This window comes from Canis aureus, chromosome 22 (genome assembly GCF_053574225.1).
Source record: "Canis aureus isolate CA01 chromosome 22, VMU_Caureus_v.1.0, whole genome shotgun sequence".
Classification (NCBI taxonomy): domain Eukaryota; kingdom Metazoa; phylum Chordata; class Mammalia; order Carnivora; family Canidae; genus Canis; species Canis aureus.
In genome coordinates, this window is record NC_135632.1 from 22,450,066 (window position 1) to 22,477,275 (window position 27,210).

The 27,210-nt window shown below is 38.2% G+C and overlaps 1 protein-coding gene and 1 long non-coding RNA gene across 33 annotated transcripts in view; one reads left to right on the forward strand and one right to left on the reverse strand.

Annotated features, from left to right (window-relative positions):
- Positions 1-27,210, reverse strand: part of TMEM108 (transmembrane protein 108) — a 344,051-nt gene that overhangs the window by 119,263 nt on the left and 197,578 nt on the right. The window lies entirely within an intron of this gene.
- Positions 26,993-27,210, forward strand: part of LOC144293886 (uncharacterized) — a 40,957-nt gene continuing 40,739 nt past the window's right edge. The window contains exon 1 of the long non-coding RNA XR_013361256.1: positions 26,993-27,058. This is a non-coding gene — a long non-coding RNA (uncharacterized LOC144293886). The remainder of the gene's footprint in view (positions 27,059-27,210) is intronic.

The following is a 27,210-nucleotide window of genomic DNA, read 5'->3' on the forward strand; positions in this document are numbered from 1 at the left end:
TTCTGGAGGTTCTTTCCCTTTCCTTTCTTCTCCTTCCCTCTGTCTTTCTAGTCATTCATTCATATTTACTCCCTCTTTCTTTCTTTACAGAACTTGGTAACATATGTATTTAAATTCTGAGATCCAGAACAAATTCATTTATATAATTTTCCTAATTGCAAAGAACTGGGTAGAGGAATGAAAGAAAAAAGCAAAGACTGACACACATAGTATATGACAATTGGTGCTTGCTAGCCTGCAGACATCACATGATGCCCTTGTACTTAACAAGTGCGAAAACCACTGGGTGGTGGTTTCCATTGACCATAATACAAGTAATGGATTTCCTGGCAAGCATTTACTGTGTGAGTCCCAGCAGTTAATTGGCTCCCAAATCTGATTCCAGAAAAGACAATGCTTGGAAAGGTCATCTTAAAATCAGGACACTTTCCAGAATGTACATTATCTTGTAGCTTTCCAAATCTGTTATCATATTATTCTATTCCTCATGGCCTCCTTTCTGAAAATTTAGGTATCTGTTCTTCAGACTCTCCAATAAAACAGATAAGCTGGTTAGAAAATAATATAAATCTTTACAACAGGGAAGTATTTGGTAGGTTTCCTTTCTTGGCACCACTTATACGGCTACAATTTATAATAAAAGAGAATGTCTTGTTATTAGATTGTATCACATTAACAGTGACAATGTGCATATACATAGCTCCCTGAACTCATTCTGTAGGTTTAGGTAAAATTGTTTGCAACATGCTTTTTCTAGCTTTGAAGTGGAGCAAATAGGATTTCTGTCCTCTTTTTTTCTCAACACTCACATTCCTAATTATTCCTACTACATCCTCTACTACTTCTCAAACTTTTATGTCCATATAAACCAGATTCTGTTCAGTACATTTAGGATGATGCCTGGAATCCTGCATTTCTAAAAGCTCTTAGGTGATGCCAATGCTACTTGGCATTATGCTCCATGGACCACATTTTGAATAGCAAAGGCCTCCTTTTCCATATCACAACTGCCCTGGCCTGGGTCTACATCATCTCACTGGACTTTATGACAGCCTACTGGCCCTTCTGTTCCAAACTCTTTCTCCATATTTTCCAAGAGGCCTTTTTAAAATGTAAATCTGACACTATTAATTGTCTTCTTACTGTTCCTTAAGTGACTTCATATTGCCTACCAAATAAAGTCTTATCTACTTAATGATGGCCTTTGGTCTCCTTCATGATTGATTGAACTCAGCACCTTGCCAGATTCTTCTGCCACATCCTCATCTTAAGCTTGATGTCCTTATGTAGTAGCTAGCTCTCCAGATGATCTTGACAATCTGTGTCGTATACTCTTGTATAGTCTCCTCCCATGTTGCATAGAACTGATCTGTATAATCACTAGAATTTTGTATGACTTCCAAGACCAGGTCATAAAAGATGGTCTGGCTTTTTCCTTGCCATTTCTCGGATCACTTACTCTGGGAGAAGCCAGGTATCCTATAATGAGGACACGTGGGTAGGTATATAAAGAAACTCACATGGTAAGGAAATGGAACCTCTTGCTAGTAGCCATATGAGGGAACCATTCAGAAGCAGTTCCTCCCATTCCAGTTAAGCCTTCAGATGACCGTAACCAAATGAGACTCCTCTAGGAAGAACCCTTCTGCTAAACTACTTCCAAATTCCTGACTTATAAGAAATAGTAAGATAAATAAGTTTGTTTGTTTTAAGTCACTCAGTTTTGGGGTAATTTGCTGTGCAGCAATAGATGACTTATACAGAGTATGCAGTTTCCCACAAATCACTGGTCCCTCTTCCAGGAAAACCTTTTATCTCAATAACTCTTATTCATTCTTTGAGACTCAGATCTCTAGATGTTTCCTTCAGGAAGCTCTGACTTCTTCCCTCAAAGATTTGGCCAGATAAATCTTTGGGCTTCTATGATGCTTTGGATATGTCTTCATATCTGTATTTATTATAATGTCTAGTCATTATATGTCTCATAGTCCCACTAGACTGTGAGCTCCTTAGATGCAGGAGACTGTACCATTTTGGTATCCTCAGTGCCTAACACATAGCTGGAATGAACAAATGAATGAAGTCAACTCCACTGGAATCATGACTTTACAACAACTTTATCCCTTTACATTCGAAGTTCTTTAAGCATTTGTCACTATTTGCTTGACCCAGCATCTCACACAGGCCAGCTATGACTCAATTCATTAACTGTTTAATTTCTAGGTTTTTAAAAAAAAAAAAAATTTCACACCATTTTACACCACTGAGTTACTTCAATGGCTCTTAACCAAAAGAACACATCAGAATTACCTATTGAGATTTATAAGAACACATTACACACACACTCCAGTCCTAGCCCCAGCAATTCTGATTCACTAGCTGTGAGGTAAGCTCCAGACATATACATTTTAAAAGCCTCCACAGGTGACTACTCATATCTAAGTTGTCATTTACTGGTTTATTGATGTTTAATCTATGTTCAAAGATAATAGGATGTTTATAAGAACAAAAAAATTACTAAAACAAAACAACAATAACAAAAACTAAAACTCTTAAATGTAAGAAGGTATAATTATAAGAACAAGTGATGATAAGGCTGGGTGGGGGAATATCATGTGAAATAATCTAGGCTAGGAGAACTCCAAATGAACAAAAAAATTTTTAGAGCTTCCTTGAAGCCAAGGCAAAAAGACTGGGATGAATTGCATAACTCTCAACATTTCAAAGAGGTAGCATGTAAGTTCATCTGTAAAGACAACTTTTGCCCTAGTAATGAATTATAAGAGGAATTTATCTGCCAAGTTTTCATGGAAGAGGCTACCAAACAACACAGTAAATGGTGTCTTTGAAATATTTTTTAAAATAGTGCAGGGCATTTTTACATACAGCTACTTTCAAGAAAAGCTAAACGCATAATATAAAATTCTAGGGTGGTGAAAATATTTCTATGGAAAACCGAATAATAACATGTAGCTTTGTTGTCAGATGACCTGATATGAGAATTACAGAACCTGGAAGAGAAAACAGCATGAATAGTTCATTTGTTCTCAATGGTCTCACATAGGCTTTTTGAAGAAGTTCAGTTGATATCTTTCCACTGCATTTCCTTACTTGGCAGTCCAATCTTGGGATATTCTCCTAACATATCTGTGCTTGCCAAGGATGGAAGGTAGAGACAGAAGCCTGTAGGTACAGAATGAATGATAGGGACACTGCCCATAAAGGTTCCTAGAGGCAAGACTCAGAATCACAGAACTGTAGCCTCAATGAATGATGCAAAGATCGGTATCCTTCATCTGCAAATGAGAGCTGCATTATAGTACAGGCTACAATGATCACATCCAATCCAAAACATGTGTTTTGTCTATTAACAGGTTGGGAGCTCAAGGATAAATTTTTATTTTTATTATTTTTAAAATATTGATTTGAGAGAAAGAAAGCAAGTTGAGGTGGGCAGAGGGAGAGTCTCAAGCAGCCTTTGTGTCTAACGCAGAGCCTGACAATGGAACTTGATCTCATGACCTCGGGATCAAGACCCAAGCCAAAACCAAAAGTCAGACACCTAACCAACTGTACCATCCAGGCACCTCTCAAGGATAAATTTTTAATTGAATTATTTTAAAGCTTCAAGGTAGGACATCAAACCTCAAAGGCATACAGAATGTTAGAGGCAAGCAGCAGCTGCTCTCTGGAGACAGTTAAGTTAAAAAAAAAAAAACAAAAACCACATAATCAAAGGATCCTGTCTTGTCTATATCGAGCTTTGATGATTCCTAGTGGATCTATGCCAAACTGGCCCAACCAAGAATAACGAACTTTTTATAATGGTCAATTGGTCACTGAGATATCAAACAGCCACCACCAAAGAAAACTCCCAGTTTTCCTTGCCAAACACAAAGGACAGCTTTGGGGGTCATGTAAAAGTGCTAGACTGGGAAAGGACTGGAGTCCTAAAATGATACTTGATGTCATGAATATTTCAAAAAAATTTACAAAGATTGTACAATTTAGGGGATCTCTGGGTGGCTCAGCGATTTAGTGCCTGCCTTCGGCCCAGGGCATGATTCTGGAGTCCCAGGATGGAGTCCCGCATCAGGCTCCCTGCATTGAGCCTGCTTCTCCCTCTGCCTGTGTCTCTGCTTCTCGCTCTCTCTGTGTCTCATGAATAAATAAATAAAATATTTTAAAAAACAAAATAAAAAAATAAATAAAAAGATTGTACAGTTTAGAGATATGCTTGTAAGTTTTGATTCACACTTGAAGACACATTCTAACAGTGCTAATAGAACTTTCTGCAATTGATGGAAATACTCTGTATCTGTACCATCCATTATGGTGGCCACTAATACATGTGGTTATTGAAAATTTCAAATTCTATTTAATTAAAGTTTTAAAAGATTTGTTTGAGAGAAAGAGAGAGCGAGAGGGAAGGAGCATGAGCTGAGGTAGGGGCAGAGGGAGAGGGAGACACACAGACTCCCCACTGAGTGGGGAGCCCCACACAGGGATAGATTCCAGGACCCAGGGATCATGGCCAGAGTTGAAATCAAGACTCAGATGCTTAACCAACTGAGTCACCCAAGTTGCCTCTAATTTTAATTAATTTAAATCACCACATGTGTTTAGTGGCCATCATACTGGATGGCACAATTCTATAGCATATGGACCAAACTGTTTTTCCCCTGGAACTGCTAACTGAGCTTCTGGATTTTACCTGCTAATAAGGGATATCCCCAAATAAAGCTGTATGTTCCATGGGCAACCTGATCATGACTTGTGCTCTGAGAGCTTTTGCAGCAGCAGTCTCAACCAAATCAAAAGGGCTTCCCAAGCCAATAGTGCCAACTTAAACTCCTCAGTCATCTGGGTGTCATTAAAAATCAACTTGTCAAAAGAACTCTAGGAAATGAGGGCTGAGACATCAGCAGTTAAAAGTATATTACATCTGAATATCAAAAGCAGCAGTAATACAACTAGAATTCAGCAAGCACTGGGTTAAGTACTTTTTTGCTCTGGTAAATAATGTGACTTGATTTTCTCAACTTCTATTCTACCCTTTTTCTAGCTGGAGAGGTTGAAAAGCTTAAAATTATGTTCTCTAGACTATTGTGTGTAGCAGTGCTCTAGATGTGTACTATATGCTTGTGGGAAACCTGTAAGGTAGAAGCAAGCAAGAGGCCATTGTCCTCCTTCTACAGATGTTGACAGGCCAGGTCCTGCTCAGAATGAGAAGCAGTGTGGCAGCTGTATTCAGCATTTCAGTATCCTGGTTATGGCTTGCTGGTGTCTAGAGACGATTGTGGTGATTCCTGGGGTCCATAAAGGGGTAGTTCCCTGACTCCTGGATTGATGCTATAGTGGTGTGTCCTTGGATCTAATAGTTTCTGCTTTCTATTGTCTCAGATTTCCAATGGTTTCATAAGCACTTAACTCCTTATATGGAATCCCTTTCTGCTTTAACTATCATCTAGTGTGATTTCTGCTTCCTGTTTTCCTGATTGACACACCTGCATTCTCTTATTTATTTCCCTTAGCAATTCTGTAAGCTAGGTATTTTCTCCCTTGCCTGTTTTAGAGTTAACCATCAAGTCCAGTTCTGTTTGTGGTAAGTATTTGGCATGTTCATGGTCTCATCTTTCTCCAAACAGATTTAGATCCATAACACAGACTGTTTTAAAAGCCAGAACATGTGCTTAGAACATGACTACTGCTTCTCTTTGTGATGATTTTTTACCCAAAGCAGAAAGGAATAGAATGTAATGACAACTTGGGAGAGGAAATGAGGTTTTCTTTGCTAGAAAATGGTGTTGTCACCTGTGGACATAAGTTCAGTCTCAGCTGGCTTCCCCCCAAGAAAGTCATAATACCAACTTCATAGACTCAATCCCTAGTCACAGACAAGCAGCTATAAATTGAGGTTCTTGCTCATGAGCAATCTGGACAAGAGGATGGGATGGCTAAAGTAATCTATTACCAACAGAGAAAAGAGCCTAAAGGATAACCTTTTTTGGGGTGAATCAATACTTTTATCTACTTCTTTTGAGTATATAAACTCCAAGGATTTTCACTTCTAGAACCCCAATACTCTATAATAATCACTGATTCTCCTCTTTGTAGGATGAGATACTGACCACTCCATATGGACATATCAAATAACTGCTCTGAAATAGCAGAGCTAACTTTAGCTCTTACCTCAGGCTTGAGAGAAAGAAAACAATCATTTCCAAACTGGATGTGATTTTCACAGCAGATGTCCCATCCTTTGCCCTCTAGCAGCAGTTGTGTGGTCTGAGAAGGGCAGTACAACTGACTAACTTCTCCACTTTGCTGAAATGCTGCCTGCAGGCTTGGATTATGCAGGTTGAAGATTATCTGTGTTCTCACTCTTCCATTGGTAACTTTGGGTCACTTGATTGTTTAAAAGTTCATCCTTGCAGAGGTTGGCATGGATGATGTAATTCAAACTCAAACTAGTGAATATTATGTTTTAGTTCAGTGGAATCTCTAAGTATTATCACTGAGAATTTTTCACCCTTCCAATGAGTCAAACAGTAAGAATGTTATGTTTAGGGATTTAAGGGAGGTTAAATTTTAAGAATTTTTAACGGTCAATTTTTGTGTGGATTTTTCTTATTCACACATATTCAAAAATACTATATGAAATGAGTAATTTTTGAATTTAAATGAAAGGAACTATTTCACAGAAATCCTTTGGGAGACATAAACACAAGATTATCAACTACTCATTAAATCAACAAATCTGTTTTTCTTATTAGCGAATACTCCTTAATATTTATCTTAATAACTCAGAAAAATCATGAGCTCATCTATGAGCTAGGATACTTTCAGATCCATAAAGAAATATCACTGTTGGGATCCCTGGGTGGCTCAGCGGTTTAGGGCCGCCTTCAGCCAAGGGTGTGATCCTGGAGTCCTGGGATCGAGTCCCATGTCAGACTCCCTGCATGGAGCCTGCTTCTCCCTCTGCCTGTGTCTCTGCCTCTCTCTCTCTGTCTCTCTCTCTGTCTCTCTGTCTCTCTCTCTCTTTGTCTCTCTGTCTCTCTCTCTCTCATAAATAAATAAATCTTAAAAAAAGAAAAAAAAAAAAAAAAGGAAATCTCACTGTTACACTTACCAGAATCTCCAAGCACTAAACAGATTTACTTTAACTATAATTAGGACAGAATAGTAATGTAGTAAATAGTAGCCTATATAGCATACTAAAGCTATACTAAAGCTATAAAGCTAAAGCTTTCAAAGGTAGCATACATTTAAGCAATATCTTAGCTTCAGATGACACAAATGCTCCTTGCTACTTAATTGTTTATGGAGAAAATATAATTTAGCTAATTTCTTGTCACTCCAATTCATTCCCTTTAAATTACCACCATGGTATTTTGATTATTTTTCTTTAAGAAAGTACAAGCAGGGATCCCTGGGTGGCGCAGCGGTTTGGCGCCTACCTTTGGCCCAGGGCGCGATCCTGGAGACCCGGGATCGAATCCCACGTCGGGCTCCCGGTGCATGGAGCCTGCTTCTCCCTCTGCCTGTGTCTCTGCCTCTCTCTCTCTCTCTGTGACTATCATAAATAAATAAAAATTAAAAAAAAAAAAAAAAAAAAAGAAAGTACAAGCATTTCCAGTTCACCACTGTCTGGAGTTCTTTGGTGATCTCCACCTTACCTGGGGGGTTATCCTCAAGGGGTCAGGACAAAGCAATTGGCTTGTAAAGTTTTATAAACCATCACTATGATCTATAGCAGCAGAGAACTTCCAAAACCTTGGAAGGCTTGTTTAAGTATTTCAAATGGTGGTTCTTATTGTCATCCCATTAGCATGGTATTTGGAATGAAAATTTGTTTTATAATAATAAACCAATAATCCATTCTCAGGAGATTTGGAAAAAAGATGCCTGGCAGAAAAGGGATTCTAGGTGGAATTTTTGTCAAGATTTTTGTGAAACAACTCTCTTATGTGAAAGGGTAGGATTACTGGACAAGTTTCCCCCAACCCCCACATGTTTTTTTTTAAGGCAGGAACCACACCTCCTCCTGCTTGCATTCTCAGTAGGCAGTGGGGCTTGACACCCAGTAGGCACTTACTAGATATGTGATGAACCAAATACTCAAAATACATAAGTATCACAACACTCTCATTTCTAATGATAGAAATGAGGATAGGGTTCCCTGCTCTCTCCACACCCTCTGTCTTGGTTGGTGGGCTCACAGAAACCTAAAGCAGTGGGATGAAAGCTCAGTGCTGTCTTTCTTCCTTCCATTTTTTTTTTTTTTAAAACAATCATTCTATGTTACTATGGTAATACTTGGTAACAGGATGCTCTGTAAATGAAAGTGGGAAGGAGGAAGAGATCATGAGTTATGCAATTCATAAGAAAATGCCCCTCTGGGCAACCTTTTGGCAATCTGCAAAGCTTGTGCATGTCCCATTTTATAATAAATGCAATTAAATAATACATGACACTATATAGAACAGATACAATATGTTGAAGCAGAGATCCACTGAGCCCAAGAAAACTGCATTAAGTATGAGATTATTAACAAGGGAATATTTTTAGACATTTGAAAAAAAATAGGGAGAATTTGGTTCATAAATAGGACACTTTCTCATTTTAACACATAAAGGTAATAGCTAAAGAATTCCAAAGATGACTTTATGAGGCAATGGAGAACAAAGGCTGGATACTAATGTGGGACCTGATTTGAATGGTAAGTACATTGGTTACTGCAGTTGCAAAGGGCATGGATAAATTAATGAAACAAAGACATCTGTTAGTGATACTTACCCTCTGATAAGCCCAACTTTAGGGCCAAAGCTAAAATCTGAGGGGAGGAGAAAAGGGCACACAGTGACTGACATTTTGAACTACAGAGTCAAGTTTCTGTATATCACTTTTTCACTTCTATCACGGTAGCTTATTAAAACCCAAGCTGGGAATGTTTCTGCCTGCCCAAAGTGGGTGCTGTAACACTGTAGGAAACTTTCTATCCAGTAGATTAATCTTGTGTGAGGACATGTAAAGAAAGCTGCTTTAGCTTCTTGATTTATGACTTCATTAAAATGTTTGGGCTTCAAATCTCCATCAACGTTTATTGGAATTAACAGCTTCTTAAAGTGGAAATATTCAGTGATAAATGAACCCAGCTTGGATCTTGTGTGAGGGAAAAACAAGGCACTCTAGGCACTCTTTATACACTTTCAGGAAAAGAGTAATACTTTCTACCCCTGTATACAAGTATATCTCAGAAATGGATAGGTGAGAAGAGGTGAGAACATGAAGAGAACAATCATGGATTCTAAATCAGGAAGAGTAGAGATGCCAGCATTCTTTTCGGAAATGCATTAAAAGAAGGTTTTAGGGGATCCCTGGGTGGCACAGCGGTTTAGCGCCTGCCTTTGGCCCAGGGCGCGATCCTGGAGACCCGGGATCGAATCCCACGTCGGGCTCCCGGTGCATGGAGCCTGCTTCTCCCTCTGCCTGTGTCTCTGCCTCTCTCTCTCTCTCTCTCTCTCTCTCTGTGACTATCATAAATAAAAAAAATTTTAAAAAATTAATCTTTATAAAAAAAAAAAAGAAGGTTTTAACTGTTCTTACTGTAGAAAGACCACAACCATCTCAGAAATAAAAGGGCTGCTGGCCTGTTGCAAGTATTAACCAACTTGGTGTCCAGAGAGATCTCAATCCAAAGATGTAACTTCCAGGTGTGCTGTTTGAGAAGATTCCTACGAGGACATAAGAGTGTAAGCTTTCTAGTAGCTCTCACTTTTTTATATTTACAGCACTCAGCTATATCTAGCAGATATTAACTATCTGATGAATGAATGAATGAAACAGCTACCACTTCCAAGAGACCCCCAATTTTCCCCTTCTCACCATCCATTTGTTCAAACTATTCCAGGATCTATAGATGATGCAGTTATTGCCATCAGCACTCAAATTTAACAAAGGCTCACGTACCCCTTCTTTATCAACTCAAGTACGGATAAGCAGCTTAAATAATTAACAGTTAAGGAAATGTTCTACCTTGTTGTCTGCCAGGGTTAATTAAATGTGACCCCTTCACGCTATATCATCCAATCCATGAACAAGTCTTATTGACTTACTTCCAAGATGTGTCCTGACTTTGTTTCTCCATTTCTGTGACTTCCAGCCTTGTTTAAGCTATCACCATCTCTGGCTGGACTACTATAAACCACCTTCTAATTGGTCATCCTACTTCCACTTCCAATACCTATAATCAATTATCCACAAAGCAGTCAGCTATCTTTTCTAAACATAAAGCATATCAAATTATTTCTGTTTAGAATTCTCCAATGGCTCCTCATTACACTAAAAATAAAATACAGATTTGTTGCTCCTGCTCACATCCTGTATACCCCATCTTATTCCACTGGTCTATTCACTTATTACACACTCCAGCCACATTGGCCCTCTAGCTGTTCCTCAACAATCTTGAACATGTTCTCACCTCAGGGCCTTTGTCCCTTTAGTTCTACCAAGAATGTTTCTTTTTGTTCACTCTGGCAGAGAAGCTTTTTCTTGTCACTCAGATTTTTTTTTTGGTGGTGAGGGGGAGTGTACGATTGGGGGAAAGGAGGAGAGGATGAGAGAGAATCTTAAGCACCTCCACACCCAGTGCAGAGCCTGACCCTGAGATCAGGACCTGAGTCAAAATCAAGAGTCAGACACTCAACTGGATAAGGCACCTCTGTTATTCAGATTTTAGCCTAGTGTCACCAACTGAGATGCCTTTCCTCATCACTCAAACTAGCTACCCAGTCACACCTATCACAATAATCTTAGACCTTTGCACAGTAAGGTTCTGATTCTTTTAATTTCCATATTGTATGGGATCCCCAATTAGCATGTAAGCTTCAAAAGGGCAAAGATCTTAATACTCTTATTCACTACAAAGAATGATCCCTGGCAATAGATCTCTAATATTTTTACTAAAAATTAGAAAGTTTAAAACACTTACTTGTTAGTGGCTTGGCAAGCAAGAAAATACTTTACTGAATGTGGGTTCCTGAAACAAGCTAGGTGTTAAGCAAAGACACTTTCATAGCTGGCTCAAGGTATACACTGAGTTGGTTTAGTGGCTTCCCCATATAGTGAGAGTCTCACTTCTCCCTTGTATCCACAAAACCAATTCTTATTCTTCTTGGCTCTGGGCTCTATTTACACAAGCCATTTACCTATTGGTACCCTGAAAGGTCTGCTGTGGGCATCCACAAGTACTGTGCCAATTTAGGAACTATCTTCTTGACCACTTGGGCCATTCAAAGAACTCATGTGCCAGATCCATTTTTCCAAGGCCTGTCCTATATATAATAATCACACCCATTCTCTAGATATTGGAACTTTCTTTGCCCCTTGCACTAAGTCGTCTATGCTAGCACCCACTGGGTACTATATTATTGTTCAAACACTCTTTCTCCTCCAGTTGCAAAACTCATTGTTCAGTAACCCATATATTTTCCCTGATAATGTGAAATAGTTGACTGAACACTTGGCTTGAAGTCAGAGTCCAGGGATTAAAATAGTTATTTAGTGGTAGCCAATTCAATGCTGGCTATAAGATTTAATCTCCCTGAGCCTCAGTTTTCTCATCTGCATAATAGGAATACTACTATCTGCCTCTTAAATAAATAGGTGAAAGCTCTGGGGCTTGCACTCTGTAGGCAATACACATGTGAGTCAAAGGGTGGCAAGTCCAGAATTATGGACTTATCCACTTTTCAGTGGCTTCTTCTGGTAGTTCCTCAAGTATTCATAGGGGAGAGAGAGATTCTTCCAGAAGTCCATCAAAAGAGCTTCAGAAGAACAACACTTGTCATCAAAATACAGTTATCATAAAGGAAAGGATGGCATCTTACCATAGACTACAGAAGCTTTAGAAGCAAATGGAACTAATCAGATTATGTCTATTAAAGTGCCAAGTCAGATGACAACACGAATTATAGAAGACTTTCACTAAGTATCAATAATATGTTAAGTGCCATGAAGGTTTCACTGGTGAGTAAGAGGAATGTCAGGGCACATTACTATTCTATATTAAAAAGCTACCTATCAGGATAGCTTAGGACTGAAGATTAAACCAAAAGAAAATGTGAGGATTCTGTAAATGGGTCTGTAAAGACTAACTGAAGAATTATCCTCAAATCATTAGTAAGAACTTGCTCAATATTATATATGTGTATGCAAATTTTTATTCTCTCCATTTTACATTTAAATTTTTCTACGTTTTGGGGTGCATGGGTGGCTCATTAGGTGTCTGCCTTCAGCTCAGATCATGATCTCAGAGTTCTGGGATCAAGCCCCACGTTGGGATCCCTGCTCAGTGGGGAGCCTACTTGTCCCTCTGCCCCTCTCCCTGCTCGTGCTTCCTCTCTGTCTCTCTCAAATAAATAAATAAAATCTTAAAAAAAAATCTGCACCCCCCCCCACATTTTGTCAGTGAACTGTAAGCTACTTGAAGCAGAGATCAGTCCACTGTTTCCTATGTAACAACTCTAAGAATAAAACGTTTTCTCTTGAAAAACTTCCTCCAGGCTCTCAGATGGGTTCATCAGATCCTCTGGAAGGCAGATCTGTGATTGTCAGACCTCTCTGCTCCAGGAGTGCTCCATAAACATGCCCTGACACCATTAAGAAGCTACTGGAAACTGAGAGATGACCTGCTAGAAAACAGATTTTTCAACACAAAAGGGGAGCCAGGAATGAGTGTGGGAAGTAGAGAGGTTGAGAACAAGGAACACAGGTACCAGGTGCTGTGAACCTGTCATTATGCTATCATTTTTATAAATACTACTTCCCTGGACCTTGGAGGAGGAATTATTCTTTTTTCCTATTTAATAAGTGAAGAGGTAAATCAAAGTCCCCCATTTAGTAAACTGCAGACCCAGGATTAGGAAATTCATGATCTTTTCCTATATCCCACGGCCTCAAAAAGTTCGCATTCTTGGCATTCCAATCCAGGTTATAAGATTTAGGAGACATTAGAAGGAAAAAAAAGGAAGAGAGTTTAATTCTCAGGTAGTAGTTATTGGTAGCTGAAAACCTTGCTGGCTGGGAATGGACCTCACCAGGGTACCACCTGGACTTCTGTCTGAATGAGAATTAAGCTCTCCTTCAAGGTTTCTCATCCAACCTTAAACCATAGTCCTCAAATTCAGATCCCTTACTGAGAACTACATGAATAATTTCTACTATTTATTTGGCATCTATTAGGTACCATCTGTTAAGTATTGTGTTTGGAGCTTGTAATAATCTCATTTAATCCTCACAAACCTTCTGAAAAAAAAAAAATCCTCACAAACCCCTTCATGGTAGGTTATATTATTCCTCCCATACAGATAAGGAAACTGAGGCAGCTAATAAATGGCAGGACCAATATTTTAAATCAAAGCACAAATGGCAAGCTCTCTTCATTTTGTACAGCTCACAATCACCTTATAGAAAACCAAAATAAAGATGACATTTTGAATACTTGAAAATAAAGCATAAGCAGCAATATTAAAGGTCAAATTAATTTAGTATAATATTAGAGTTTGGTTTTGTTCCTCACCTCCTCTTGTCATGCTAAACATGGGTAACAGGTTGATGTATAGAATATAATGTTTGCTAGAAAAATCTCAAGATAATTCTTTTGTAAAAATGCAATCTTTGCTTCTAACCACCAGCATCTGTGGCACTTGCAATCTAAAAAGGCAGAAGGACTCTGAAAACATAACAATTAGTAATTATTTCATGTTTACTTGTAATTTGAAAGACAATAGAAAAGTTAAAATCTCGATTTCCAGACATGTCTACAGGTCTGTTGGCACAAAAAGGGTGTGTCTTAGTGCTTTCTCAACTGTACTAACAATCAGCTAATCCTGAAACTGCTCTGTAAACTCCAAATTTAGTCCTAGAGGCTTAAATGATATCATCTTTTTTTTCTTAAATAGATGTTACTTTAAGATTAAAAAAAAAAACCCTCTATCCTTCCTCAATAAAAAAAAAAAAAAATCACTGCACAATGCTTGGTCCTGTGTTCATAGAATGAAAAGATGTTTTATAACCCCTGCTCTCTCCATCTCTCTCTCTCTCTCTCTCTCTCTCTCTCTCTCTTTCTCTTCCTGGCCCCTGACCCTTTTCCCTTCCTACTCTAGAGGAGGAGCTCACTTTGCTCTCCCCAAAGTCTTGAGAACAGGTACTGCAGAGGGAGAGGTTCGGAAGAAGATGGAAGAGGAGCAGCAGTGATGCTAGAGGGGGCAGAGTGCTCTTTGGGGTGCTAGGGTTGCACCTTTGCCCTTGGGTTGCAGGGATTGGTAGGTGAGATGGCAGCAGCTGTCTCAGAGACAAAGAAGCAATGCACGAATACCTGAGGAACTGCTCTGGACTTCTATCAACTCTGGCCTTATCCATTTATACTGAGAAGTAGCAGGCAGGATCCAGGTGCCAGCAACCTTTGGCCAGGGCCCACCAAACACACTTCCAAACCAGGCTCTGGAGGCCTACCTACTGTACTCTCCTGCCTTCACAAAATGTTCTTCTCGAAGCTTGCTGAAAACAGGGGTGGAGTATGAATGGTATTTTTGCCATGGGACTCAGGGGCATATGAGCCCTGTCCTACCAAGGTCCCAGAGGGAAATGCATGAAGCAGCCCCTGCTAGAGCCTTTCCTCTAGTAAAAAAAAAAAAAATGTCTGAGCCTCTGATTTCTTCCCAAAAGGTATAACTCAGTGCTTTGCACTCAAGCATACCACTGCCTGGAAGAAAAGTCTCTGCACTTGTCTTCCTCACTATCAAGAACCAGCCAAAGTTTACATCTAGGGAACATCTACTCTGCCCAGATATACAACCTAATTGTAATCCTAAACCTAAATCTAATGAGATGAAGGATTTTCATCCCATTTTCCCTTTACTCAGTAACAGTTCTCAGAGACAAGGAAAAGATGAGAAGCAAACATAAGCTTCTAACTTTTGTTTTGGGAGGGTCAAGTTTTATGAGGTCAGGTCTGATTGTTGAAAATTTCTGGATATGAAAAATGCTTAACTCATGTGAAAATAAATTTCTTTTCTAAGGCTTATTAATAAAACATTTGCAACTACTCAGAGACTAGTCATAAACTTTCAGAGACAAAATAAGAATATAATCTGTCCGTAGCAACAGAGACAGATCACTTTGATTAATTCTTTACAATGGCACCTCATCTCCTGCAAATTGTGGATTGGTTAAAAGTCTACAATCAGACCTTCAATAACTCCCACAAGCACCTCATTACTCATGAGACTGTGACATATTAGGTCATAAAAAAGGTGCTGTTATATAACACAGGTGCTATGCAGCAGCTTCAGGTCATGAATATTAACAGACATCCTCAAATGGGTTAATATCAACAAAGACCTCCGTACAAGGTATCCTTGCAGGCATTCAGAAATCAGTGATGGGTAGAGACATTGTGTCCTTTGCAGGTTTGATGATTGCCATGATTCCTCTTACCAAGCCATGACCACAATTATTTTCTTGGGCAAGCATGACTCATAATTTTCCTTCCTCATATTATCCTTTTCTGACTTTTACATTAAGCATATAGTAACCTTTTAAAGTAAGCTGTGAAGTACTTGACTGGTTAGTTCATCCCACTGATATTTATTGTGCTTAATGATATTTAGATTTACTTCTATCTTGTTCTATTTGTCTAATTTTATGCCTATTTCTCCTTCTTTATTGCATTCCTTTGAACTGTATTTTTTCCTTATTTCAAGTTTTTTTTTTTTTTTTCTTGCTCTACTTGTTTGGAATATATTTCTATTTTTTTAGCGGTTCCTTTAAAATTTTGTCATGACTACTTGACGGTTATTTTCCATCTTCTCAAGCACCATAATAATTTAAAAGTTTGATTCTGTTCAACCCCTCCAATTTATATGCTACTACCGTCCAGTATATTTTAGTTTTTTAACCCTATAATTAGATATTATATTGTTTAATATAGAAAATTACTAATTTCTTTGATAACTTTCCCTCTGAGAAGAATTTTCTTCCTGAAGCACATCTTTCAGAAGTTTTGTAAAAGTGGGTCCATTTGTGAAATGTTCTATTTAAAACAATTTTTTGAGTGTTATTTTGCACTCGTGCCTTAAAGATAGTTTTATTAGATCCGTAATTCTAAGGTGACAGAATCAACTATCAGCATTTTAAAGATATTATTTCATAGTTTTCTGGATGCTATTCCTTTCTAAGTAACTTCTTCCACTGGCTGCTTTTTATCTGTAATTTCATTATTATTATTATTTTTTGTAATTTCATTATTTATTCAGGTATGAAGTTCTTTTATTTTTTCTTGAGACTCACAGTATTGCCAGGATCTGAGCATTCATATCTTTCATATGTCCTAGCAAATATTCTGCATTATTACATCTTCAAATATTTCTTCTCCCTTATTTTGTCTATCCTTTTTTTCTTAGATCCCCAATTACACATACATTAGGCCTTCTCATATTATCTTATCTCAATCACTCACCTTTTTTACCTTCTATTTCTCCATAATATTTCCAGGTAATTTCTTAAGGTCTAATACCTTAATTATTTTAAAAAGATATATGATCTGCTATTTAATTCATCCACTGAGTTTCAAATTCTAATAATCATACCTTTAGTGCTATAAATCTAGCTAGTCCTTTTTTTCAAATCTAACTCATGAATTTTAATAGTCTATTATCTCAAGATTCCTTTACCCCATTTCTATTTTTTATTTGTTCAAATATTTTTACCTATTGCAACAGACTGTCTTTTCCTAAGATGGCTACAACAATATTTCTGGTTTCAAACTCCCTCTCAGAACCTTGACAATAACCCTTATCAAGAAGTGAAGTCTCTTTTCCTTTCTCCAAAACCTGGCCAGGCCTGTGGAATTGATTTCTTTTTTGAATAGAATGTTTGGGGAGTCATGCTGCATGACTCTGAGGCTAGGTCAGAAAAGGTGATATAGTTTCTGCCTTCTCCACAGACGTACTGGCAACCAGCCACAATGCTGCGAGGGAGTCCAGGCCACATGGAGAAGCCACATTTGGATGTTCCAACTGTTAACCCCAGCTAAGGCCTCAATCACAGCTAGCATAAACCACCAGAAATATGAGTGAATGAACCTTCAGAATATTGCAACAGTCAGCTGTTGAGTTGCTCCAGCCTTTCAGCCATCCAGTTGTAGACTCAGGCAATATGGAGCAAAGAAGACCATTTGCCAAACCCAGAGCTCCTGATCCACAAACTCCATGAGCATAACAACTGGTTGTTTTATGTTACTTAATTCTGGGATAATTTATTAAACATTGATAGATAACAAGAATACCACAGTTCATAATTAGTATTTAATAATTTCAATATCTAAAGTTCCCAGCAATCTAAATCTCTCTCCCTATTCTCCCTCTTTTCTTTCCTTTCTCTCCTCTTACTTTTGCTGACTCTTGCTATCAGTTTGTTTCCTTATGCGTTTGGTAATCTCTTATTGAAATCTCATATTTGACTGAAATTAATATCTCAAGGTATCCTGAGCCCCCTTGGTTGAGGAAGCTTTCCTAACAGGAGAATTTCCATTTTTGGCTGGCCCCCAGAAGGTGTTTGTTACCTACCAGAAACGTTTTTATTTATATCTCCTCTTAGAGTTACCTATACAACATATATAATATGGATTCAAAATCCAAAATGCAAGAAGCAGGGGATATGGTTAGAAATTCTCAAGGGGGCTAGTGTTACTTTTTTTTTTTTTTTCTCACTAATACCCATAACAGTGACTAGTAGCTTTGTTCATTGGCTGCCTTTGTTGCAGGTGGATTTTTTTCTAGGCACATTCATTCAGCCTACAAATATTTAATGAGTATCTTTTATGTGTTCTTTAATGGGAATATGACTCATGTTCCTTCACATGACATGTTTAGGACTCTCAGGTATGGTTTACATAAAGTTTACAATTTATCTAGGTTTACAATTTAGTTTTTAAAATTACCTTTCCAATTATCTACTTCCCATACCTATTGGAATTACCCAGAAGCTCTGTGAGATCAGGCCTATTTTTTCTTGTATTTTTGTTAATGCTTATGACGACTCTAACAGTGCACAGGAGATATTCAGAACATGCTTTTTTGTCCCCTTTCCTCAGCTTTATTGAGGTATAATGGACAAAAACTGCATATATTTAAGACATACATGATGATATTTTAATATACATAGGTAGCAATATAATTACCACAATCAAGCAAATTAATCTATTCTTTTTTTGAAAAAGGATTTTATTTATTTGAGAGAGAGAGAGAGAGAGAAAGAGAGAGAATGAGCAGAGGGAGAGGGAGAGGGAAAAGCAGATGCCGCTGAGCATGGAGCCCAATGTAGGACTTGATCCCAGGACCAGAGATCATGACCTGAGCCATAGACATATGCTTAATTGACTGAGCCACCCAGCACCCCATAACTAACCTATCCATAACTTCACATTTACTTTTTTTGTGTGTGGTGGGAACATTTAAGTTCTTTTCTCTTAGCAAATTTCAAGCATACAGAATACATTTTTGAAGACAACCTAGAAAAACTTGGTTAACAATGAAACCAGGTGGAACTAATCACTGGCAAAAGAAATCTTTCTATAGATTTAGAATTCAAAAAACCTATCAGAATGGTGGTATGCATTTCAGTTTTCTGTATTAATTTGATCATAGCTAAAGAATTTAATACATTTTTGAAGTAGTGACACATAGGATGGAGTAACTGAAAAGACCATCTCGTGCCCTTATGTTCCTTCTTTGCTAAGTTTTTCCCAGGTTAGCTCACTCCAGTGTTGAGAGACAATGACACTCAGGATGTTTTTGTTTTAGGGCAAAAACATCCATCCATTCTTAATTCTAGAATATCAAGAATAGGGATAAGTTTATAGACCATGTCTTATTTTAATGTTCTTTTTACAGGTGAATAAACTGAGACTCAGAAATGGATAAAATGAGGTTCTGATAGGTGAAACAATTGATAGAAATATAGCAGTAGATTCAGCATTAAAATCTAGCTTTTCCGACTCCCAGAAAAATGTTTCTGCCACAAAACTACTCTTCTTGTTTTATGGGCAATTTCTTGGGTAAAACAGCAACTCCTGCAATAGATTGGTCTATATTCTATATATTTTTGAACACTGTACACAAGGATGAATGTCAGAGACCTCCTAACCCAAGCTCCTCATTTTATAGACGAGCAATCACAAACTTAGAGAGGTCTCCTCATCTACTCATTTAGTTCTCAAAATGTCATAGCTTATTCAGCCTTCCATTTTGTTTCTTTACCTTTCATTATATGCTCAACTCTCTTCTTTTACTTTCCACTTACCCATAGGAACATGAAATATTTGCTTATGAAGTAAGACTTCCTTAAATATAATATTAAGAAAAACTGAGGGATGCCTGGCTGGTTCAGCAGTTGGGCATCTGCCTTTGGCTCAGGGTGTGATCCCAGAGTCTTGGGATTGAGTCCCGCATCAGGCTTCCTGCATGGAGCCTGTTTCTCCCTCTGCCTGCATCTCTGCCTCTCTCTCTGTCCCTCATGAATAAATAAAATCTTAAAAAAAAAAAAAGAAAAAAGAAAAATTGATCAAAACTTGTATCAAAAAATATAAAAGGAAAGTTATCTTTTGGATCTCAATGTGAATTTACAATTACAGCATCATAAACTATGTTTAAAAGTGTTGTCCTGGGAACCCTGGGTGGCACAGCGGTTTAGCGCCTGCCTTTGGCCCAGGGCGTGATCCTGGAGACCCGGGATCGAATCCCACGTTGGGCTCCCGGTGCATGGAGCCTGCTTCTCCCTCTGCCTATGTCTCTGCCCCTCTCTCTCTCTCTCTCTCTCTCTCTCTCTCTCTGTGTGACTATCATAAATAAATAAAAATTAAAAAAAAAAAAACAGCGCTGTCCTAATGATTCCACGCTAAAATTTTCATTCAGGTTCACTACAGAATACCAACATAACCTTAGGAGGACACCATCAACACAGTCTATAATCGGAATGGTGTCCCTTCTATCTGCAGTTCACAATCTGAATAACCTTAAACGGTAGTCCTGTTTCAGTATCTCACATATCCAGATCTATACAGCTCTACCACAGAAGGGACTTGGAATGAGTCATGTTTTACTTTCATCTTTTTAAAATCTGTGAACAGCAATATTTAGTCCTATGAGTCTATCAAAACTCTAAATGGTCACTCATTTATTTCAAGGGCACTCACGTCAATAGATGTGGTAATGATAATAACAGAACTCCATAACAGAAAACTATCTGTGGAACATTTTTTCATGTGCCTGTTTGCCGTTTGTAGGTCTTCTTTGGAGAAATGTCTGTTCATATCTTCTGTCCATTTCTTGACTGGATTGTTTGGGTTTGGGGTGTTGAGTTTGATAAGTTCTTTACAGACCTTGGATACTGGCCCTTTATCTGATATGTCATTTGCAAATACTTTTTCCCATTAGTTTTGTTGACTGTTTCCTTTTCTGAGCAGAAGCTTTTTATCTTGATGAAGTCCCAATGGTTCATTTTTGCTTTTGTTTCCCTTGCCTTTAGAGATGTGTCTTGCAAGAGGTTGCTGTAGCCAAAGTCACAAAGGTTGCTGCTTGCATTCTCCTCTATGATTTTGATGGATTACTGTGTCATATTTAGGTCTTTCAATCCATTTTGAGCTTATATTTGTGTATGGTATACGAAAATGGTCCAGTTTCATTCTTCTGCATGTGTCTGTCCAATTTTCCAAACACCATTTGTTGAAGAGACTATCTTTGTTCCACTGGATGTTCTTTCCTGTTTTGTTGAATACTAGTTGACCATAGAGTTGAACGTCCATTTTCTAGGTTCTCTATTCTGTTCCATTGATCTGTGTGTCTGTTTTTGTGCCAGTACCATGCTGCCTTGATAATCATAGCTTTGTCATATATCTTGAAGTTGGGCATTATGATGCCCCTAGCTTTGGTTTTCTTTTCAACATTCCTGTGACTATTCAGGGTCTTTTCTGGTTCCATAGAAATCTGAGGATTATTTGTTCCAACTCTGAAAAATGTCCATGGTATTTTGATAGGGATTGCATTGAATGTGTAGATTGCTCTGGGCAGCATAGACATTTCACAATATTTATTCTTCTAATACATGAGCATGGAATGTTTTTCCATCTCTTTATGTCTTCTATTTGTTTTATAAGTGTTCTGTAGTTTTCTGAATATAGATCTTTGCCTCTTTGCTTAGGTTTGTTCCTAGGTATCTTATGATTTTTGGTACAATTATAAATGGGATCAATCCTTAATTTCTCTTTCTTCAGTCTCACTGTTAGTGTATAGAAATGCAACTGATTTCTGTGCATTGATTTCATATCCTACCATGTTGCTTAATTGCTGTATGAGCTCTAGGAGTTTTGGGTTGGAGTCTTTTGGGTTTTCCACATAAAATGTCATGTCATCTGCAAGGTGAGAGTTTGACTTCTTCTTTAACAAACTGAATGCCTTTGATTTCTTTTTGTTATCTGATTGGTGAGACTAGGACTTCTAGTACTATGTTGAACAACTGTGGTGAGAGTGGGCATCCCAGTCTTGTTCCTGACCTTTTAGGGGAAAAGCTCTCAGTTTTTCCCCATTGAGAATCATATTTGCTGTGGACTTTTCGCAAATGGCTATTATGATATTACAGTTATCTTCCCTGTATCCCTATACTTTGAAGAGTTTTAATCAAGAAAGGATGCTGTATTTAATCAAGAAAATGCCTTTTCTGTATCAACTAAGAGGATCATATGGTTCTTGTCTTTTCTTTTATTAATGTGATCTATTACATTGACTGATTTACAAATGCTGAATCACTCTTGCATCCCAGGAATAAATTCCACTTGGTTGTGGTGAACAATCCTTTTAATGTACTGTTGATCGGGTTGGCTAGTATCATGGTGAGTGTTTTGACAGCCATGTTCATCAGGGATATTGTTCTGTAATTCTCTTTTTTTGATGGGGTCTTCGGTTTTTGGGATCAAGGTAATGCCAGCCTTAGAGTTTGGAAATTTTCTTTCCATTTCTATCTTTTGAAACACCTTCATTAGAATAGGCATTTTTTCTTCTTTAAATGCTTGGTATAATTCCCCTGGGAAGTCATCTGGTCCTGGACTATTGTTTTGTTGGGTGGTTTTTGATTACTTCTTCAATTTCCTTGCTGGTTATGGGTCGGTTTGGGTTTTCTATTTCTTCCTTTTTTTTTTTTTTTTTTTAAAGATTTTATCCATTTATTCATAAGAGACACACAGAGACACAGGCAGAGGGAAAAGCAGCCTCCACGCAGGGAGCCTGATGTGGGACTTGATCCCGGGTCTCCAGGATCATGTCCTGGGCCGAAGGTGGCACTAAACCACTGAGCCACCCTGGGCTGCCCTATTTCTTCCTGTTTCAGCTTTGGTAATTTATAGGCTTCCAGGAATGCATTCATTTCTTCCAGATTGCCTAATTTGTTGGCACATAGTTGTTTATAATACATTCTTAAAAATGTTTCTATTTCCTTGGTGTTGGTTGTGATCTCTTTCATTCATGATTTTATTAATTCATGTCTTTTTTCTTTTTAATAAGTCTGGCTAGGAGTTTATTGATCTTATTAATTCTTCCAAAGAGCCAGCTCCTAGTTTCAGTGAACCATTCTACTTCTTCCGGTCTCTTTTTCATTGAGTTCTGCTCTAACCTTTATTGTTTTTCCTCTCCTGCTTGGTTTACGTTTTATTTTCTTTTCTTCCCCAGCTCCCTTAGGTGTAAGGTTAGCTTGTGTATTTGAGATCTTTCTAATTTTTTGAGAGAGGCTTGTATTGCCAAACACTTCCCTCTTAGGACTCCTTTGCTGCATTCCAAAGGTTCTGAACAGTTGTGCTTTCATCTTCATTAGTTTGCACGAATCTTTTTAATGATCTTATTTTCTGGTTGACCCATTCATTTTTTAGTGGGATGCCTTTTAACCTCCAAGTGTTTGAGTTCCTTTCAAATTTCTTCTTGTGACTGAATTCTAGTTTCAAAGCACTGTGGTCTGAAAATACGCAGGGAATAATCCCAATCTTCTGGTATTGGTTGAGACCCGATTTGTGACCCAGTATGTGGTCAATTCTGGAGAAAGTTCCACGTGCAGTTGAGAAGAGTGTGCATCCTGTTGCATTAGGATGGAATGTTAGGTCTATTTCGTCCGGTGTGTCATTCAAAGCCCTTTTCCCCTTGCTGATCTTCTGCTTAGATGATCTGTCCCTTGCTGAGAATGGAGTGCTAAAGTCTACTATTAATGTATCATTATCTATGTATTTCTTTACTTTGGTTATTAATTGGTTGATATAATTGGCTGCTCCCACATCAGGAGCATAAAGATTTATAACTGCTAAATCTTCTTGTTGGATAGACCCTTTAAGCATGATATAGTTCCCTCTTCATCTCTTGGTATGGTCTTTGGTTTAAAATCTAATTTGTCTGATATGAAGATTACTACCCCAGCTTTCTTTTGAGGTTCATTTGCATGGCAAATGGCTCTCCACCCCCTCATTTCCAGTCTGAAGGTGGCTTTAGGTCTAAAATGAGTCTCTTGTTGACAGCATATGCATGGGTCTTGCTTTTTTTTTTTTTGCTTTTTTAATCCAGTCTGAAACTCTGTGTCTTTTGATTGGAGCATTTAGTCCATTCACATTCAGAATAACTACTGAAAGATATGAATTTAGTGCCATTGTATTACCTGTACAGTCCTTGTTTCTGCAGATTGTTTCTCTTTCTTTTTCTTTTTTTAATTTTTATTTATTTATTTATGATAGGCACACAGTGAGAGAGAGAGAGGCAGAGACACAGGCAGAGGGAGAAGCAGGCTCCATGCACCAGGAGCCCGACGTGGGACTCAATCCCGGGTCTCCAGGATCACGCCCTGGGCCAAAGGCAGGCGCTAAACCTCTGCGCCACCCAGGGATCCCAGATGGTTTCTCTTTCTTTGGGCTCCTTCTTTGCGTACAAGATTCCCCTTAATATTTCTTGCAGGACTGGCTTGGTGGTCACATATTCTTTTAGTTTCTGTCTGTCCTGGAAGCTCTTTATCTTTCCTTCCATAATGATTGACAGCCTTGCTGGATAAAGTATTCTTGGCTGCATATTTTTCTCATTTAGTACCCTGAATATATCCTGCCAGCCCTTTCTGGCCTGCCAGGTCCCTGTGGATGAGTCTGCTGTTAATCTACTATTTCTCCCACTGTATGTTAGGAATCTCTTGTCTCACGCTGCTTTCAGGATTTTCTATCTCTGAAATTTGCAAGCTTCACTGTTATATGTCCGGGTGTAGATCTGCTTTTGTTGATTTTGGGAGGGGTCTTCTCTATCTCTTGGATATGAATGCCTGTTTCCTTCCCCAGATCAGGGAAGTTCTTAGATATGATTTGCTCAAATATACCTTCTGGTCCCCTCTTCTCTCTCCACGCCCCCCAGGAATTCCAATAATACAGATGTTATTTTTTTTTCAAGCTATCATTTATTTCTTGGAGCCTCTCTTCATGGGCTTAATAGTTTTACTCTCTTTTCCTCAGCTTCCTTCCTTTCCATCAACTTTTTTTCTATGTCACTTATTCTCTCTTCTGCCTCATTTACCCTAGCTGTCAGAGCATCTAGTTTAGACTGCATCTCAGAGTCTTTTTTTTTTTTTAAGATTTATTTATTTATTTATGATAGACAGAGAGAGAGAGAGAGAGGCAGAGACACAGGCAGAGGGAGAAGCAGGCTCCACGCAGAGAGCCTGACGTGGGACTCGATCCCGGGACTCCAGGAACGTGCCCTGGGCCAAAGGCAGGCGTCAAACTGCTGAGCCACCCAGGGATCCCCTCAGAGTCTTTTTAATTTCAGCCCGATGAGATCTCATTTCTGCACTAAGAGATTCTCTAGAGTCTTTTGTGCTTTTTTTAAGCCCAACTAGTAACTTTATAATTGTAATTCCTAAATTTCATCTCCAACATTTTATTCAAATCCATATCCATTAGATCTGTGGCAGGAAGATCTGCCATTATCTCTGGTTCTTTCTTTTGTGGTGAATTCATCTTTCTAGTCATTTTATCAAGTGCAGAATGGCTGTACAAGTGAGCAGCCAAAAATATCAACTATGTCCCAACCAATATATACACTAGACAATTCTGAAGAGGTCAGGAACCATAAAAAACCATAAAACCAAAAAGACAAAGAAAAACAAAAAAAGAAAAAAAATGGCAGGGGGAAGGACAGGGTACAGAATATAATCTCACAGAGCGGACAAAACAGGGTGACCCACTTGCTTCTGAGCGTATTTTGGTCTCTGTGTTAGAAGATACTAAATTCCAAAATTATTTAAAAAAAGCAAAACTTATGTATATACAAAAATATAATAGTGAAAGAAAGCCAAAAATAAATTACATGTAATTGTAAAATATGAAAGCTAAAAAAGATTTAAAAATGAAGAGTTGATAAAATAAACTAGTTGAGATGATAGGAAAAAAAAAAGAAAAAATATTGGAAAAATTTAACCTGAAAGATAAATGAATCCTAAGAGAAAAACCTTGGGTTCTATATACTATTGTCCCGCAGTCCTGGAGTTTTCTAGTCCTATTTGGTCAATAAACTTGCTGTTCATGTGTTTTTCTAGCTGGTCTTCTGCGGGAAAGGCTTGCTACATTAATTCTCAGGTGTTTGTGGTGCCTGGGTGGAGTCGCATCCAGGGCTCAGTACAAGCTGTTTGTGTGAGGCTTTTGTTCCCAGCAGGCTTTCTGTGCCTCTTTTGATGGTGAAAGGGAAAAAAAAAATGGCTGTCCCTGATCTTCAGCCCTGTAGGTGAATGATGGTAGTATGTGCCAAACTCTACAGACTTCTGTGGTGCCTGTCCATTCAGACCCTCCCTAGGGGCAGGCAAGGGGGACACTTTCATATTTTACAATTACATATAATTCATTTTTGGCTTCCTTTCACTATTCAATTACACACACACACACACACAAACTTTTTCTACACATACAGCTCGTGCATGGCACAACAAGCTGAACCTTCTCCCAGGCTCTCGGACCTAAACCTGGTTCTCTATTCCAATGTTTGGGAACTCTGTCAGCTCAGGTGCCCCTGTTCTTTCTGTGCCTCCGGGAATATCGAGACCCCACTGTTCCACTTATGATTCTGCCCCACTTCACTACTGAGCACCTTTCAAGCAGGGAAGTCTCTCACAAGAGCAGATTTCTAAAGGTCCTGATTTGGAGCTCCAGGGCTATATCACTTTCTTACAAAAGCTCCCTCCCCCTCTGCTATTTATCTTCCGATATAACCCCTGTTTCTCTTCTCCACACTCCTACCTTGCAAAATGTGGTCATTTTTCTATTTGTAAAGTTCCAGCCATTCTTTCTTTACATGTCAGGTTGAATTCACAGCTGTTCAGGAAAGTTTGATAGGTATGTAGCTAAATTTAGGGGACCAGATGAAATGAGAACCCCCACTATTCTACCATCTTGCTTCTCTCCCTCCAGAGAAAGTAGATATTAAATAGTCTCACAACAAAAAATAAATGTTAATTATGTGATGTGATACAAGTGTTAGCTAACTATGTGGCAATCATTTTGCAATATATAAATATGTGAAATAAATATATTGTACACCTTAAAATTATACAATGGTATACTGTCAATTATATCTCAATAAAGCTGGAAAAAAATACATGTAACTACTATATTTTTATAAATAAAATTTCCTTATTAAAATGTTTTCTACTGTACTCATGATAGTCACTTAAATTATATTATTCAAAGAATTTTAAAGCTCTTTACTCCTTAATGTGAAGAAAATTTATTCACTACAAAACTTAATTCAAAATGATGGTGTTTCCTACAATTGTATTCCTAATCAAATGAACGGACCTCTGAAATTTCATCAGTTATGGGGTAAAGATGACCAGGATTATCCTAGTTGCACTGAAGTAACCATGGCAACAACAAAGATCCAACAGTTGATGTCATTATTGTAGGATTCCTTGATGAACTCGAAAACTCTTTACTAAGGTCTGGCTGCACCATTAACCTTGCTTTTTTTTTGGATATAAATAATTCAGTATTAATGGACAGATCCATTGTACTATAGTGTTTTGACTTTCAGAATCAGCAAATTTAGCAAACTTTTTTATTCAACCAGTAGCCTGGTGGTCATTTGATTC